The sequence below is a fragment of the Artemia franciscana genome, chromosome 12 (genome assembly GCF_032884065.1).
Source record: "Artemia franciscana chromosome 12, ASM3288406v1, whole genome shotgun sequence".
NCBI classification, from domain to species: domain Eukaryota; kingdom Metazoa; phylum Arthropoda; class Branchiopoda; order Anostraca; family Artemiidae; genus Artemia; species Artemia franciscana.
Genome location: NC_088874.1, coordinates 26,818,933 through 26,836,800, shown reverse-complemented (window position 1 = coordinate 26,836,800; position 17,868 = coordinate 26,818,933). Strand labels below are relative to the sequence as shown.

The window sequence follows — 17,868 nt, the reverse complement described above, 5'->3', positions numbered from 1 at the left end:
TTTTAATTTATGTTTATCATTTTTTCCATGATAGTATTTTCCGTTTGTTTTAAGTTTTATTTATTAAATTAATTTATTTCTACTTGCTTAAAAATTTAATATGGCTCTATCATTTTCTCTGAAAATACGTTTAAAGTTAATTAAAGTATATAGAAGCATTAATTCTTAAATTGTAATTCTTATTTTAAAATTTCAAATTTATGTCATGTTGCTTATAAATCTTATGTTCCAGCCATACACCCTCCCAGGAAGTTCCCATTTCACTTATATCTTTCTTTAGAGCATCTTACCATTTGCATTGAAGACATCCTGCTTTCCATTTAGCCCTGGTCGATTGACTGAAAAAGACAATCTTTGGCAACACTACTTTTTTGACTCTTTCTCTCAAATCTATTTTTTAAAACAGTGAAAAACTTTAGCGTAAAGAGCGGGGCGTGGAGGAGGGAACAGCTTCTTTCATATACAGAGTAATTCCTGTTCGTTTTAAGTTTTAATGTTGCTCCTTACTTTCAGTTAAAAAAATGTATTTTTTTATTTAATTTTTGAACGTTTTTGAATTAATGCATGTTTTGATTTTGGCTCTCCTCACATGAATACTTAAAACAAAATATGCATATTATTTTTGGCTAGATGGTTTTTTCTTAGTTTTGATCAGACGATTTTGAGAAAAAAGGAGTGGAGGAGGAGGAGGCTTAGTTGCCCTTCAATCTTTTTATTGATAAAAAATATACATAACTTCCGAATTAGTTTTTGTAACGAACTTCTATATTTGTATATCTTTATTACGTATATGAGGGAGTTTGTCCCCTCTTTAATGCCTTGCTCTTTACACTAAAGCTTAAATTTTGTCACAATTCTATAATGACGGTTTAAATCACAAAGGCCATAGAAGAAATAGTTGAAATTACTAAAAATACTTTAAGCATAAAGAGCAGGTATTTAGGAGGAGATGAACCCCTCACATTCGTAATAATTTCCGTTCGTTTTGTTTTAATGCTGCTCCTTACTTTCAGTTGAAAAAACTTTTTAATATTTATCTTTTCATTGTTTTTTCGTTTTAAATAATATTGGAAAATCCTGCACCACGTTCATGGAAATTCTCTCCTCCCATGACAAATTCCTCCACGGAAAGATCCTCCCATGTAACCCCCTCCCTATCCAAGAAAAAAATCCCCCTTAAAACGTCTGTACACTTCCCAATAACCATTACTATATGTAAACACTGGTCAAAGTTTGTAACTTGTAGCCCCTCCCCCAGGGACTGTGAGGGAGTAAGTTGTCCCCAAAGACATAGTTTTTATGTTTTTCGACTATGCTGAACAAAATGGCTATCTTATAATTTGGACCCGTCGGCTTTGGGAAAAAATGAGCGTGGGAGGAGGTCTAGGTGCCCTCCAATATTTTTGGTCACTTAATTAGGGCACTAGAACTTTTAATTTCCGTTAGAATAAGTCCTCTCACAACATTCTAGGACCACTGAGTCAATACGATCACCCCTGGGGAAAAAAAATAAATAAACACGCACCCGTGATTGGTCTTCTGGCAAAAGATATAAAATTCCACATTTTTATCGTCAGGAGCTTGAAAATTCTACAGTAGCGTTCTGTGATACGCTGAATACGATGGTTTGATTTTCGTTAAGATTTTATGACTTTTAGGGGGCGTTTTCCTTCGTTTTCCAAAATAATGCAAATTTCCTCAGGCTTGTAACTTTTGATAAGTCAGACTAAATTTGATGAAACTTATGTATTTTAAATCAGCATAAAAATCCGATTCTTTTGACGTAACTATTAGTATCAAAACCTCATTTTTTAAAGTTTCGGTTACTACTGAGCCAGATCCCTCCTTACTACAGTTCGTTACCACAAACTGTTTGATAGTACAGGGGTATTAAAAAAAATTGCAGAACTTTGTTACTATTTACTGATTTTTCTATTACAATGGATCTTTCAAAATACAGTGGATCTACAACATTAATTATTATAATAGATTTTTCAACATAATCTTCTTCAACGTCAAATCACATCTCCAGGTGATTATTCCACCCTTTTAGACTGTCTTTAGGGAAATCCAGAGATCCCTTCAACCCTCTAAATAGTCAACAAGTACAACTCCTTCATAGTGATAGAAAATGGTTGACATTACCTTGTTAACAAAAATTTCATGTATTTTTGAAATGCCCCTAGTGTTATTACATTTTGTGGTACCAGGAAATTAAATTTGGACCCCAGGAATGAGAACTGAATGGTGGAAAATATGAATGTACAAAGCTGTATTGGTAGCCCATTAAAAATTAATAATAGAAATTTTTTGGTTTTGAAGTCAGGTTATACAATATAATTTCATGAAACTTTATGATAGACACAGAAGTTATGCTTAGCTTTTGAAAACCTTGAAAATCTTCTTTAGAAAAATCGTTACTTCTAGAATACCAATTTACATTATTAGTTCTGTGAGCCATTTGAAGGCAATTGGATACCAAAAATGATTCAAAACTTTATGATTGACTATATCCACAGGATTGCAAGTGACTGGGTGACCGAGATTGTAAATTAACAAAGTTGTTCATGAAATAGGCAAAATTTAACTAAACAAGAGCTAAGAGCTCATATAGCACTTGTGACGAGGCAAGAAGAGCCAAGAGCTAATATAGTATGAGCTCTAACAAAATTCTAAGAATCAATAGATTGATTTACAAGGAAAATCGGAGGCTTAATACCGGTCAGGATTTAAAATAAGAGCTCTGAGTCACCATGTCCTTCTAAATATCAAAATTCATTAAGATCCAATCACCCACTCGTAAGTTATAAATACCTAATTTTTTCTGATTTCTCCTCTCCCTTTAGCCCCCCAGATGGTCAAATCTGGGAAAACGACTTTATCAAGTCAATTTGAGCTGCTCCCTGACATGCCTACCAATTTTCATCGTCCTAGCACGTCCAGAAGCACCAAACTCGCCAAATCACTGAGCCCCTCCCCCCAACTCCCCCAAAAAGAGCGAATCCAGTACAGTTACGTCAATCACGTATCAAGGACACTTGCTAATTCTATCCACCAAGCTTCATCCCGATTCCTTCACTCAAATTGTTTCCCAAGATTTCCCCCTCCAACTCCCACTAATATCAAAAGATCAGGTCGGGATTTGAAATGAGAGCTCTGAGACATGGATTCCTTCTAAATATAAAATTTCATTAAGATCCGATCACCTATTCGTAAGTTAAAAATACCCCAATTTTCACGTTTTCCAAGAATTCTGGTTTCCCCCTCCAACTCCCCCCAATGTCATAGGATCTGGTCGGAATTTAAAATTAGAGCTTTAAAGCACAAGATCCTTCTAAATATCAAATTTCATTAAGATCTGGTCATCCTTTCGTAAGTTACAAATACATCAATTTTCGAAATTACCCCCCCCCCCAACTCCAACAAAGCGAGCAGATCCGGTCTGGTTATGTCAGTCACGTATCTTCGACAGGTTTTTATTCTTCCCATCCAGTTTCATCCTGATCTCACTGCTTTAAGTATTTTCTAAGATTTCTGCCCCCCCCAACTGACCCCCCCCCCCCCCCAATTACGCTGGATCCGGTTGAGATTTAAAATAAGAGATCTGATTTACGAGGTCCTTCTAAATATGAAGTTTCATGAAGATCTGATCACTCCTTTGTAAGTTAAAAATACGTCATTTTTTCTAATTTTTCAGAATTAACTCCCCCCCCCTCAATAGAGCGGACCCGTTCCAATTATGTAAATCACGTATCTAAGCTTTCTGCTTATTTTTCCTACCAATTTTCATCCAGATCCCTCCAATCTAAGCGTTTTCCATGATTTTAGGTTCCCCCACCCCAAACTCCCCCCAATGTCATCAGATCCGGTCAGGATTTAAAATAAGAGCTTTGAGACACGATATCCTTCTAAATATCAAATTTCATTGAGATCCGATCACCTGTTTGTACGTTAAGAATACCTTATTTTTTCTAATTTTTCAGAATTAACCCCCCCCCCCCAACTACCCCAAAGAGAGTGGATCCATTCCGGTTATGTCAATCATGTATCTAGGACTGGTACTTTCTTTTCCCACCAAATTGCATCCCAATCCCTCCACTCTAAGTGTTTTCCAAGTTTTAGGTTTCCCCCTCCCGAGGGGGAAAATAAAATAAAATAAGCCGTCCTGGCTGAGTTGGTTGGTGCGCTGGATTCGGGATCCTTTGTCTGAGAGGACGCGGGTTCGAATCCCAGTGTACCCAATTCTTCAGTTGGGACGGGGGTCAGTGGCGTGACTCTGTAAGCTTAGCCAGAGTCGACCCAGCTCTAAATGGGTACCTGGAGAAATCTGGGGAAGGTAAACAGGAAGGGTGTGTGAAAGCACAGGATGGCTGGCCCCCAACCCCCCATTGCACTTCCTGGCTGAAGGGCCAAGAAACGGAGATCAGCACCGCCGGTAGGGACTGTAAAGTCTAATGCTGTATCCTTTACCTTTACCTTACCTCCCGACCCCCCCCCCCCCCAATGTCAACAGATCCGGTCGGATTTAAAATAAGAGCTCTGAGAAACGATATCCTTCTAAATATCAAATTTCATTGAGATCTGACCACCCGTTCGTAAGTTAAAAATACCTCATTTTTTTCTAATTTTTCAGAATTAATCCCCCCCCCAGCTACCCCAAAGAGAGCGGATCCATTCTGGTTATGTCAATCATGTATCTAGGATTTGTGCTTATTTTTCCCACCAAGTTTCATTCCGGTCCCTCTGCTATAAGCGTTTTCCAAGATTTTCAGTTTCCCCCCTCCCAACCCCCATAAAAACCAAAGTGGTTCTGAGGGAAGTAAACAGCAAAGTTGGAATTTAAAACAAATGAAAAATGTTACTTCATGCTCTATCCATGGGCGCCTATAAGCTGAATTTTAGGGGTGGGGGGCTTATCTGGTCTAATTGGCACTTACAATGCTGTATAATAGAAATCACAAACAAAAACAGCATATGGAGCAAAATAGCACTGCCAAAGTAAAGAACAATGTCAGCACAAAGTATTATTTTTGCTCTTTTTACCAGGGCACTTTTATAGAAAGAAATGCCATAGAAACTTCATTTGATTGGAAATTGAGAGGGCTAGTGTCCTTTTTAAAAGTAAAAATGATTGGAGGACAGCCAGTGCCAATCCCTCATGCCAGTCATTTCCCCAAACAGATCCAAACAATATTTTGAGGCAAACATTTTGTTCAGCATAGCTCAAAGGTTCGAAAATTATCAACATCATCATCATTTTATTTACAACCCAACACAAAAAACTGTGCAGAAATCCCAAAAAAAAAGACAGAGTATAAATCAAGGAAACAAAACAGAAACAACAGAAATAAAAACACATTTTGACAACTAAAAACAAAGGACAAACACATATGACCAAAGATGGGAGGACTTCTGGCATTCAGTAGAGAAATCACAAACACGCTTCTCAATAACCCCAGCTGGGTTTACCAATTGATACTTTCTTTGCAGAAAAGAGTTACTTGTCCAAGTTGGAAGTTCTGTTAAATGGTTTGCAAATTTAAAATAATGGTGATGAACTTGCTTTCTCTTACCACAATTAAGAAAAGACCAAATAGGAGCAAGGGTAAGTAAGTGAGGAACTGTTAGGCTATTATATAACTGAGAACAGTGAACTCTACTCAGATACGAAACGTTTGAAGTGAGGGCATATGCAGCTCCAACCTTTCTAGCATAATTTTTGATTGCCATGTTTACAGTTTCTTTCAGGCTTGCTCAAATAGGCATACCCAGGTAAGTAGGGCTGCTAACAAAAGGAACATCAGAACTGGATGGACTTATTGAATTTCTATTCCCTTTATAGTTGAATTGTAGAACAACTGTTTTATCAGTATTAAAGCTCAAACCAATGTGTTTGTACTCTTCTTGGAGAAACTCAAAAGTTCAAGAACATCCTTGGAAAGTGAAGGAAAGGCTTAGTAAGTTATCCACAAACATAACTAACAAAAGATCAACTCCTTTGAAGATAAATGTACAGTTCAACTTATCATGAGCACTGGTAATTTATTAAACAAAACTGGAGAAGTCAGAGCTCCTTGACATACACCTTTCAGAATCAGAAATAGTTGACTTCCATCTTTAATTCCAGCCTTCAGATTTCTATACATGTGTCTTATGCAAGTAATTACTGCAGCATCAGTACCTTCCAAAGGGGCCTTAAGCAAAACTTGTGAAAATATACATGAGTCAAAAGATCTTGCAACATCAAGTGCACACAAGACCATGAAATCCCCTCTTTTTTTAATATCCTTCAGCACATTTATAAGCAGAAAGAAAGCAGGCTCTCTACCTAAGCCTTGCTGGTACCCAAACTGACAAGGAGGGAAGGCACAATTTTATTCAATGTCTATCATCAAAAAAGACCAAAAGAGCTTGAAAGTAGTACATGAGACAGTAATGGATCCCATCTTTTTAAGGATGGGAGGTATTTATCTGATACAATATTGCTAGGGACTACACCATGGACAAGGATCATTAGAAACAGTAGTGCTAAATCTTGCTCAATCAAAGAACCTGGAAGTTGCAGGTGTTTGCTGAAATAGAATCAACACCAGAGGAAGATTTTTTTTCTTTAATTTTGGAATCATAGAGTGAACAGCATTTGGCAACACCACCAGGAAAGATTTTGTCTTATTTGAAAGAACAAGGTCAAGCTGTTTTTACAAAAAAGTCCTTTATGCTTTTGTTGGGAGCACTGAAATCACTTGCAAAAATATTCAACCCACTTTTTTTTGGCACACTAGCACTCTGGGCTTTCATAGGCTTGCTATACACTTCCAGAGTTTGGAGAAGTCTTCAGTGAACACATGTTACATTTTTCTGGTGGATCAGTCTTAACTTATAGTTTTTCAGTTCCTTGTTAAATTCCAAGCGCTTAGTTTTATTCCAAGTGCTCTGAAGTGCATACTACTACACATAGCAATACTTGGTAAAATTCTAGTCCATTAACTTCTTGCTATCTTGGAAAGTTGTTGGACTAGTGAATTGAAACTTTCAGGGATGTGTCTACAGGCTAAAGTATATCCCTGGAAGTTATTTTGAGGTCCCTAACTATACCCCTTCCCCCTCCTCTATATAATGCAGCTTTTTGTGCATTACAGCTTATATTTTGGTCAAATTTGATCCTATATTACTATTAAAAGTGTAAATCCTTGCTTACCTTAGAAAAATTCAACTTTTCACTGTTTTTTAAGCTACTATATTCCATAATTAGTTCACCAGCATTGAAAAACAATAATTACCTTTTATGGTATAGTTCAAAATGGAATATAGGCATTTAAACAAACCACATGTTTGAAATGTCTTATCTTTAAATGGCTTTAAACAGGGGTAATAAATGTAGGACATTGAAATTTTAAGGGATTTCTTACTCAAAATTATGATTAGTTGCTACAATTGAGCATGGTTTATGTTATATGTGTCAATAACATCAATTTTGTAAATCATAACAGCATAGAGAAAGTCAAATTCTTCAAGAAGGTCCAATAATGATTGTTAGAAACCTGAAGAGAAGCAAAACAGATATCTCGTGGGAAAAATAAGCACAAGTCCTAAATGCATGATTGACATAACCACAACAGATATGCTCTCTTTGGGGGAGTTTGGGGGGGTGTAATTCCAAAAAATTAGAAAGATGCATTTCTAACTTACAAATGGGTGATCACATCTTAATGAAGTTTGATATTTAGAAGGATCTTGTGCTTCAGAGCTCTTATTTTAAATCCTGACCAGATCCAGTGACATTGGGGGGAGTTGGATGGGGAAACCAGAAATCTTGGAAGACATGAAAATTGAGGTATCTTTATCTTGCAAATGGGTGGTCGGATCTTAATGAAACTTGATATATAGAAAGATTGTATGTCTGAGATGCTTGGTACAGATGCTTATACAGAAATTACTCTGTATATGAAAGGGGTTTTTCCTCCTCAGTGCCCCACTTTTTATGCTAAAGTTTGACTCTTTCTGTTAACTTTACATTTTAAAACAGTAAAAAAACTTTAGCATAAAGAGTGGGGTGTTGAGGAGAAAAGGCCCTTTCATATATGGAGTAATTTCTGTTCATTTTAAGTTTTAATGTTGCTCCTTACTTTCAGTTAAAAAACTTTTTTTTAATTTATACCATAGTTTTGTAAATATATATTTAAAATTAGCAAAATAAACCAAAAATAAGACCTAAATAAACATTAATCAAAACACAACTATCCAGAAAAAAAGTTTTACAAAGGAAAGTAAAGAACCATATTAAACTTAAGACAAGCATCTACACATTCCTATAATATTTAAAGCTCAATGTTTTGTGAGAAACCAGGAAAGGAAAATATATAATCAATGAAAAAATCAAATAGTTGAGAAAATGAGAATTTTGTCAGCCAGTAGCAAAATATGAAGACGAAAATCAAGCAAATATTTCAACAAGGACCTCCAAATAATGGAAGTGTTTTCAAACAAAATGAAGTGGTGAGGGTTATTGTGTACATGTTGGGCCAAAGCAACAATCAAAATTCTTGGGTCTTTGGTGCAAACTATGTTATCCTAGTTGTCCTAATAGTTATCACAATATGATACAGGTACTTAACTACTTTATGTTAGGCATAATAATAAACCTTACCTTTTAAACTAGATCAAAGAGTATGTACAAATTTTATATATATCTGCTAAAATAAAGATCTACGCTGCCGATAAAAAAAAATGCATAGCACAAACGATTGGCTGTATAGTTTCAATCAGCCAAATTGTATGAAGCAAAATTATAGAGAGTATTGTTCCTATTTCTTGAACAAAAAACCTTTTTAATCTCATATATACCAATGCCTATCTCAGTAGATATAAAACCCAAACTGGAAGACCTTAAGAATCGTAATTATGTGGTTCAAAGTCTGTGTCAAACTTTGGACAATCTAATTCCCCTAAGGATGTTTTTGCTTCCCTTGCTGGTAAGTGATGATAATTTTCCTTTTCATACTATTAGCCTTAAAAGTACTAGTAGCGCAATAGTAGGATCATGACTAGCAGTACTTGTGTTAAAATAGTAGGAGTAGTAAAAGTAGTAGCAGCAGTATAGATAATAGTAGCAGCTTGTACATATTTCCTTTTGGTCAGTTAAATATCACCATAATGATGCCCCAAAAGCTGTTAATCAGATTATCAGTTAATCTGTTAATCAGATTATCTGTTATATATATATCTGTTAATATTTATATCTGTTAATTATAACAGATATCAGATTATCCGTTATAATCTGTTATCTGTTAATCGGGATATTGCTGATAATCAGCAATAACTTCAGAACGACTTACCGTATCAAGATGAAAGATCCGGGGCATCATGAGGGCGATGTCCAACTTACCGAAAGGCCACAAGTACATGTTACTACTGGTATTTATACTGCTGTTATTGCTGTTTCTAGTGCTACTAATACAACGCTGATAATGCTGATAATCAGCAATAACTTCAGAACGACTTACCGTATCAAGATGAAAGATCCGGGGCATCATGAGGGCGATGTCCAACTTACCGAAAGGCCACAAGTACATGTTACTACTGGTATTTATACTGCTGTTATTGCTGTTTCTAGTGCTACTAATACAACATTATTGCTGCTACTGATGTTCCTGCTATTACCAATACTATTTTGCTACTAGTATCATTAAGGCTAAGCGAATGAAGGTGAAAATTTGAGAGAATATTGAGGGAAAATTTTGATGAATCAAGACACACTATGTCATGCAGATTACCAAAATGGTGTACTTCAAGAATGAATTGGGGCATTAAGTTGAAATTGTTTAGATTGCTTATAGACGAAAATCAACTCAACAAAAGTCAGTAGGTAAATGCTACAACCACTTCTACTGCTGATACTTTTACTGCTACTACTACTACTTCTACTACTGAACTAATATAACTACTAATTTTAGTGCAACTACTTCTACAGCTAAGAGTGTTGAGATGAAGAACGCTTCAAAAGGGGTCAAAAGGCCGTATCAACAATATTTTTAGAACGGCTTATCGTATCAAGATGAAGCTTTTGGGGCATCATTAGGGTGATGTTTAACTGACCAAAAGGAAATATGTACAAGCTGCTACTATTATCTATACTGCTGCTACTACTTTTACTACTCCTACTATTTTAACTCAAGCACTGCTAGTCATGCTCCTACTATTACAAATACTATTACGCTACTAGTACTTTTAAGGCTAATAGTATGAAAAGGAAAATTTGAGAGAATATCGAGGGGAAATTTTGATTAAGTCAAAACACACTATGTGCATGCAAATTGTCAAAAGAGCGTATCTCAAGAATGGATTTGGACAATTCAGTGCTACTTTTATTGCAAATACTTTTAAAGCTTAGAGCATTAAGATGAAAGATGCTTCATAAGGGGGTCAAAAGGGCATATCAGCAATAATTTTGGAACAGTTTACCTATCAAGATGGGACTTCCGGGGCATCATTGGAGTGATGTTAAACTGACCAAAAGGCAACGTTTGCCATGCTACTACTGCTATTAATACTGCTGCGACAGCTGTTGCTACTGCAATTAATGCAGCACTATTACTGCTACTATTGCTCCTGTTACTACCACCGCTACTATGATACTAGTATTAAGGCTAAGCAAATGAAGGTGAAAATTTGAGAGAATATCTTGGGGAAAATTGGATAAATCAAAACACATTATGTGCATGCATATTGTCAAACAGGCGTATCTTAAGAATAGTTTTGCGCACCAAAAGGCAATATGTGCATGGTACTACTAATATTACTACCAACATTGCTTTTACTTCGACTATTACTATTGCTGCTAAACTAATTCAACATCTACTTCTATTGTAACCGTTTCTAAGGCTAAGAGTATGAAGATCAGCAAGGTTTTTGAACTGCTTATCTTATCAAGATGAAATTTATGGAACATCACGAGGGGGATGTTCATCCGACCAACACATTACGTGCATACACAATACCAAAAGGGCGTAACTCAGGAATAAATAGGTATGCATCTTTGACTTCTACTTTCCCAAAATACGAAGCATATTAAATTGAGTGTTTCAGGGAATGTTGAGAAGAGTGTTGAACTAAATCAAAACATGTTATGTGTATATGGGTTGCCAAAAGGGTGTTACTCAAGAATGACTCAGTGCATGAATTTAAATTTCCGGAAAATGATAAGGAAGGATGAGCAATTGACCAAAAAGGCAATATTTGCAGACTACTACTACTAAAACTACTACTATTATTATTACTACTACTTCTACCACTACTACTATTACTACTAAAAAACACTGTTTGCTTGCTGATTATCAAAAGGACGTATTCCAAGAATGGATTTAGGTATTATATTAGAACTTTCAGAGCTTGTTTAAAGGAGATGATGATTTGATCAAAATACAATGTTTATTACCACAACTATTACTGCTACTGCAACCACTATTGCTACAACTACTACAGCTATTACCGCTACTGCTTCTACAGTTACTATCAGTACTACCCCCATAGCTTTCTTTTCAAAATTCACACATCTTCATAGATTGTTGCCACTTTTTTTTTTCTCGTCAATCAATTAGTGCTAGCCTCAAGAAAAAAAAGAGAAAAAATCGCGGTGTTGAAAAATATTATTTGAACATGTAGAATGCACTGTGAATTTGCCACTGAGAGGATGCGGACGGGGATAACTAAATCAGGTTACTTCTAGTAATCGACAAGAAAAATGTTTTTACTTACCTTTTCCTCACCCATATGAAAGCATTCTGGTGGTCTATATAAGTATATGTCTTATAATTGCTTAAGGATGTTCATAATAATAAGCTCTGAATAATTTTTAATTCAATTACTAGTTTCACGTAAGATATTTCTTTCACAACGTATAGTGAAAGAAAAAATGTAATTTCTATTGAAACAGCATACAACAGCATAGTCAAAGAAAAAAAAAATGTAATTTCTGACTCGGACGAGGAAATTAGGACATTATTTACGATAAAAATTTATCTATTCGCGTTAGGCTTACATAGTTTGAAAAAGGGTTGAGTACAAGAAGGGATTCTATGAAAAATAGTGGTTTCCACTTTCACTATTTTTAAAAAAATAAATTTTTATAATAAATTCCCCATAGACTGAATCTTTTGCTCTCCCCAATTTTTGCTGATTTTTATTTTTCGCCGTCAGATTAATTTAAAGAAAAAAGTCGGCCATTGAAAATTGGTACTAGATTTTTATTTATTTATAAAAGAGGTCGGAAGACTTGACTAAAATCTTTACACATTTTGAAGCGAGAATTGTTTTATCAACATTTTTCCTTCTAAAAATGAGGCCAGTCACTGCATTAGTAATCGTAATTAAAAACACACAAATACAGATATTTAAATCATCGGTCACCAAGAATTCTTTATTTCCAAATCTGTTTCCACAGAAATTTTGTCTGTGGCAGAAATGCTACTTTGAACGTGTTTTAAGGCTTTTCTTCTGCAGTACAATAGATAGCCAAAGCTTATGTTAGGACAGTGGAAACAGAATTAGCGTTCATAAAGTGTTAGTTAGTGTTTGTAAGTAGTTTTATTAACAAGAGTATTTTTAGTGTAAGTGATAGATGCAATGTGAAACCGTCATAAGAACTGGAAATTTTAAAGAATGTTTTTGAAACCAAGAAGTGCTTAAGACGGCCAAAAAATGGTGAATATGTTTGTGTAGTCAAAATTAAGAGTTAAAGATACGTAGTTTTTTTTCTTACTCTGATTTGCCAAATTTCGCGGAATTGCAGAAAAATAGCAGCGATTCGAGCTTGAAAATTTTCCAGTTTTCGGTACCGATTTATAAAAACGGGACCAGATTTCATCATGATCATCAAAAACAGAAACGTTCAACAGATGTCTCCTTTTTTTCAATCGTTTCCTTCTTTTCAGCAAGTAAAATCAATAGAACTAAGTTGAGATCAATCATGCAACTATGGATAAACTGCAGTTGAGCAATGATGTCGGGAAAGTTTAGTTTTGAAATTTCGCGTAAACGACATTGTTTTTGTACCGCTGTCGTTTGCCCAATTAGCTGTTTAATTAGGTGCCAAAAAGTTACCGGATGAAAATTTGTCTCCAATTTGTCCAAACTATTTATCAAGAACTATTAGTACTTTTCCTTTTAGTTTTACAAGCAAAGATACTACTAATTCTGCTATTTGTTTGGGCATTCGAAAAAATGCTCTAAACCTGACTCACGAGCCTATTTGAAAATATTTCTTTTAGATGAAGAAGAAGCAAAAATTTGAATAAAATTCAGGGTGTGTTCCAGCTGACGGTTTTTCAGTAACTGCAGTAACTGCGCGGTAACTGCCCATTTCTAACTGCGGTAGAGCCAGTGGGAACGGCACAGTAAGCTGACTAGTAGTAGCGTCATTTTCGAATTAAACGCACGTGTTTAAATTTAAGGGACAGTTTAATGCTGATTAGTATAATTTTTTTATTCCTTCTGTTTCAGAGCATTTGGAGAGGTTCTAAGCCAACCATGGGCATTTGGCTGTCGCAAATGATTTTGCTCAAATGAGCTGGTGAAAAATAAATAGATCATATACTTTTTTCTCTTTTTTTATTATTTGAAGACTAGAATATCACATAACTAAGCATTCAAATAGCTTGATTGTATCTTAAGCATATACAATCCCTGATGGAGTTTTGTTGATACCTGTCTTAAATTGATTTGTCTAAATAAAATGGGCCTATAGCATTTACAGGATAGTAGTGGGACAACTATAGCAATTTTTTTTTCAATATTCTACTTTTTTAAAAATAATTATTGCTCTCTGGTCAAATTTGTGTTCCTTGCTAAGTGGTAGGCACTCTGGGCTGGAATGCTTTGTCCAAGGGGTACAGGTTTAATTCCTGGCATTGTCAGTTTATTTTGTTTTGGATAGGGGTTGGTGATATGACTAACCTCAGCTAGAATTGGCCTAACTTTAAATGAGTACAGATGGAAATCTAGGGACAGTAAGAAGGAAGGGCATGCAAGAGCATAGGCTGGCTGGTCCCTAGCTTCCTATTGCACTACCTGGCTAAAGGACCACCAGGTCCTTTACTGGCCTACTGACTTAGCCATAGAAACTTTCTTTCAAACCCATTAAATATGAGTAAAAATGAAGAATACCAGTATGATGGTCCTTCTATTTCCCTGAAATGTGGATTTATGGACAAGAGTGTGGGTCATGAGAGATAGCTTGTGAATATAATTGGGGTGAATGTTCTGCAAGATTAAAAAAATTTATGACTGTTGCTCAGGTTGGCAACTGAACACAGAAGTATAATTTTGTTATTTGTTTTTCTTTGTGACTATCATGCTTATTTAATGTCCAGTATTTTAAAGTTAATCTTCTTTAATTTGTCTTTAATTGCCATCCCCTAGGGCTTAAATACAATAAAACCTACTTATATCCATTGGTTTTCTTTAAATAGATAGTAGCTCTATGTTTCCTAGCTTCAGTAAATTTAAATGTAATTGTGAGACCAGGGATTACAAAGTAGGTGAAAACTTGCAAATTAACCACTGGTATCAATAAAAATTTGTAAGAAATGGATATCAATTTAAAGATTAAAAAAACTGTTAGAAAATAAAGAAGACAAATGAATAAACAAAAGTACCCCTTTGCAACCATTTAATGAATTGTCACAAATATAGGTCACCCTTAAGATTGAAATGAACAAAGCTTCAATTATGAATCCATTTTCCTTTAAACAGACTGAAGGGGCAAACCTCCAAGCTTTGACAAATTCAATCTCACTTTCGGGCATTCTCACCTTTCCTTTTCAAAGGAAACTTTCTTTGGATGTTTCCCATCCAACTAAAAACAACACGGATGGCATCAGGTACAAGTGACCTTCTACTTAGCCTACATACCAAAGGGAAAAGCATGCATCTCTATACTATAATTTACCTCCAACCTGCCTAATGTGCAAATATATAGCCAAATTATGTAGTTCCAATGTATTCTGTCACCTGTTACCTTTTCCCCCATTCTTGCTTTGTTTACAGTTGCTTCAATTAACAGGGAGTTAAAGGTTGAGGGATAGATTGGCAGAATCAATGGGAAACATGTAACTTCTGCTATAAATATTTTTGAAGGTCATCAAAGATCAAGGCCCTCTAGAGCAAGAATGAGTGGAGATGTGTACTTTGAAATACCTTCCCAGGACATACTTTAGCCTGTAGACCCATCCCTGAAAGTTTCATTTTCCTAACCTAACCCATTTCAGTGATAGCAAGAAGTCAATCAACTAGAATTTTACTGGATAAAATTACCATCCTTTGGAATAGACTCTGAATAGTCTACCCTAGCCTACTTCTTCAATAGGATTAAAGAGAGTCTCAAAATAATGATTTGGCAGCCCATAAATCCTCAACTTATCTGTAACACTTCACCTAGGCCTGTTTACAGAGCCTAAATGGAGTCAATGCTTAAAATGCTACCATGTGGCAATTTAATGGAGCCTCAATGTTACCTGGAAGAAGTCAATCCTTAGAATGATTCCAAATGGCAATTTAAGGTAATAATTTTGCCTGGATATGCCAGAAAACATTGAATTAAATAATAAGTTTTTCATTGATTTAACCTACTTGCTAATAGATAGCCTACTACTCAGGGTGTCCTTTAATGTTGGTCCCAAAATATGGTGATATACTAACCTGGCTCAGATCCCTCTTTCTTTTGCAAAATCACTGTCCCACCTTCTTCCAAGCAAATAACTTCATATTCCATTACTTCATTCTTGTCCATATTTATTTTTTGTTGAATGAGATTTTTATTGAAGAAGGTGAATTATGTACTTACTGCGCTTACCATTCTTTTGAGCACGGTAAGAAAATCACTTACTGCGGTTACTGCCGGCAGTAACTATTCTCGTTCCCGGTGGGTTGGGCAGTAACCATTTTCCCGCTAGGAACGGAAATAGTAACCATTCGGTTACTACAGTAAGTCCCTGGAACACACCATCACTCTCACGTTTCTTTACTTGTCCGATTATTAATCTGATTAATCCAAGCGTTTCTTTACACACATATGACGTCAGAGGTTAGTCGGATTATCCCCACAAACGCTCAAGATTACTTGTCCGTGGGCTGGCACTTTATAACCCCCAAATAAAAAGATTATTTGAGGATTGTGACGTCAATGCTATATATTTTTTTAAATGGATAAACATGTGAAATCGTTAAGTCTAGAGAAAAGACAAGGAAACTGTAATTAATAGAAATAATCTTAGCTTTTCAGTGACCTGTAAGTAATATTATGCATATTCCTTAGTATCTAAAGGGTTTTTGGTGTTCTAGGCCTGTCTTGCATAGGCTAAGCTTCATAAGGAGTCAGAAGAAAAGTTTTTTGTTATTAAAAAGGTTGATTCTTAGGGAGGCAGCTATCACATTGGTGAGTTAGTCAAATGTTATTATATCAAACAGGCCTAGTTTGTAAACCATCCTATAATTTTTAGTTGAAAAAAATTTAGAATGATTAGGCCAATACCTATAGCCTTTTATATAGTCTATATTTGTTGAGATTGCTATTTAAACTGGATTTTTAAGATAAAGTAGGGGTAAAATTTTACTTTAGCTACTTTTGGCTATCTTTGAAAGAGGTTAGGCTAGGAAAATGAAACTTTCAGGGATGTGTCTACAGGCTAAAGTATGTCCCAGGAAGGTATTTTGAAGTACCTACTTCTACTTCTTTTCCCTCTAAAGGGTCCTGAAATTTTTGGGTGCCTTATTTTTTGGTTATCAGTTTCTTTTTCCCTGGCCTTAGTTCTTAAATATTCTGGCCTTAGACAACTCCTGTTGATTGAGCAGAACTTTAAGCCATAACACTGTTTTTTTTTCTAATTCTAGAAATAATCTTTTATGCCACCTCATTATAGGTTAAATATATGGCTTATATTATTTATTCCCCATGAATTTTTGTTTTATTTGATTTCATTGATGTCAGTTGCTTTCTGTTAAAAATACATATATTTTTTTAAATCAAGCTTCTTCTTTTGTGAAAAAATTTGAACTGTTTCTTTTTATATATTGTATAAAATGTAAAGGAATACCTGGCCCTTCATTTCACAATTCAACTGAAAGTATTTGAGGCATCTTACATCAAAATTCATTTGACACATTTTAATGGTTTTTTTTTAGATGACATAGGTCACCATTAAGGTTTTGCAGTTACTTTGCTAAAAATTGTCTTAAAAAGTGCCAAGTTTAGAGAGTTATGTTAATATTTTTCTTGCTGATGAGTATAATTGTTTTTAAAATTCCTTCTGTTTAAAGCATTTTAGAGAGATTCTGAGCCAACCATGGGTATATTGTTGTTACAAATGATTTTTCTCAAATGGGCTTGTGGAAAACAAGTAGAACATATAATTTCACTTTTTTATTATTTCAAGACCAGAATATCACAAAACTAAGCATTAATATTGCTGATTGTACCTTAAGTAAATACAATCCCTGATGGAGTTTTGTTGATACCTGTTTAAAAATTTATTTGTCTTAATGAAATACATATTGTTTGTGGGACAGCAATGAGCAACTATGACTTGAGTTGTTTTTTTTTTCAATATTTTCTTTTTTCCAAATAATTTTTGTTCTCTGGTGACATTTGTGTTCCTTCCTAAGTGGCTGGCACTCTAGGTTGAGAATCCTTTATCCAAAGGGCACAGGTTTAATTTCTGGCATTAGCAGTTTATTTGGTTTGGGATGAAGGTCAGTGATGTAACTCTGTAAGTTCAGCCAGAATTGGCCCAAACTTAACAGGTTACCTAGAGAAATCTGGGGTCAGTAAGCAGGAAGGACATGCAAAAGCATAGGATGACTGGCCCCTAGCTTCCT

The 17,868-nt window shown here is 35.2% G+C and overlaps 1 protein-coding gene across 2 annotated transcripts in view; it reads right to left on the bottom strand.

The window, feature by feature from the left end:
* The window catches only part of LOC136033931 (notchless protein homolog 1-like), a 135,845-nt gene extending 127,128 nt beyond the window's left edge, over positions 1 to 8,717 (bottom strand). Inside the window, exon 1 of one of the 2 annotated variants that reach the window (XM_065714947.1) lies at positions 8,648 to 8,717. The gene's annotated coding sequence lies outside the window, so the exon portion shown is untranslated. The remainder of the gene's footprint in view (positions 1 to 8,647) is intronic. The other variant, XM_065714946.1, reaches the window with a different exon arrangement.
* Positions 8,718 to 17,868: the final 9,151 nt, after the last annotated feature.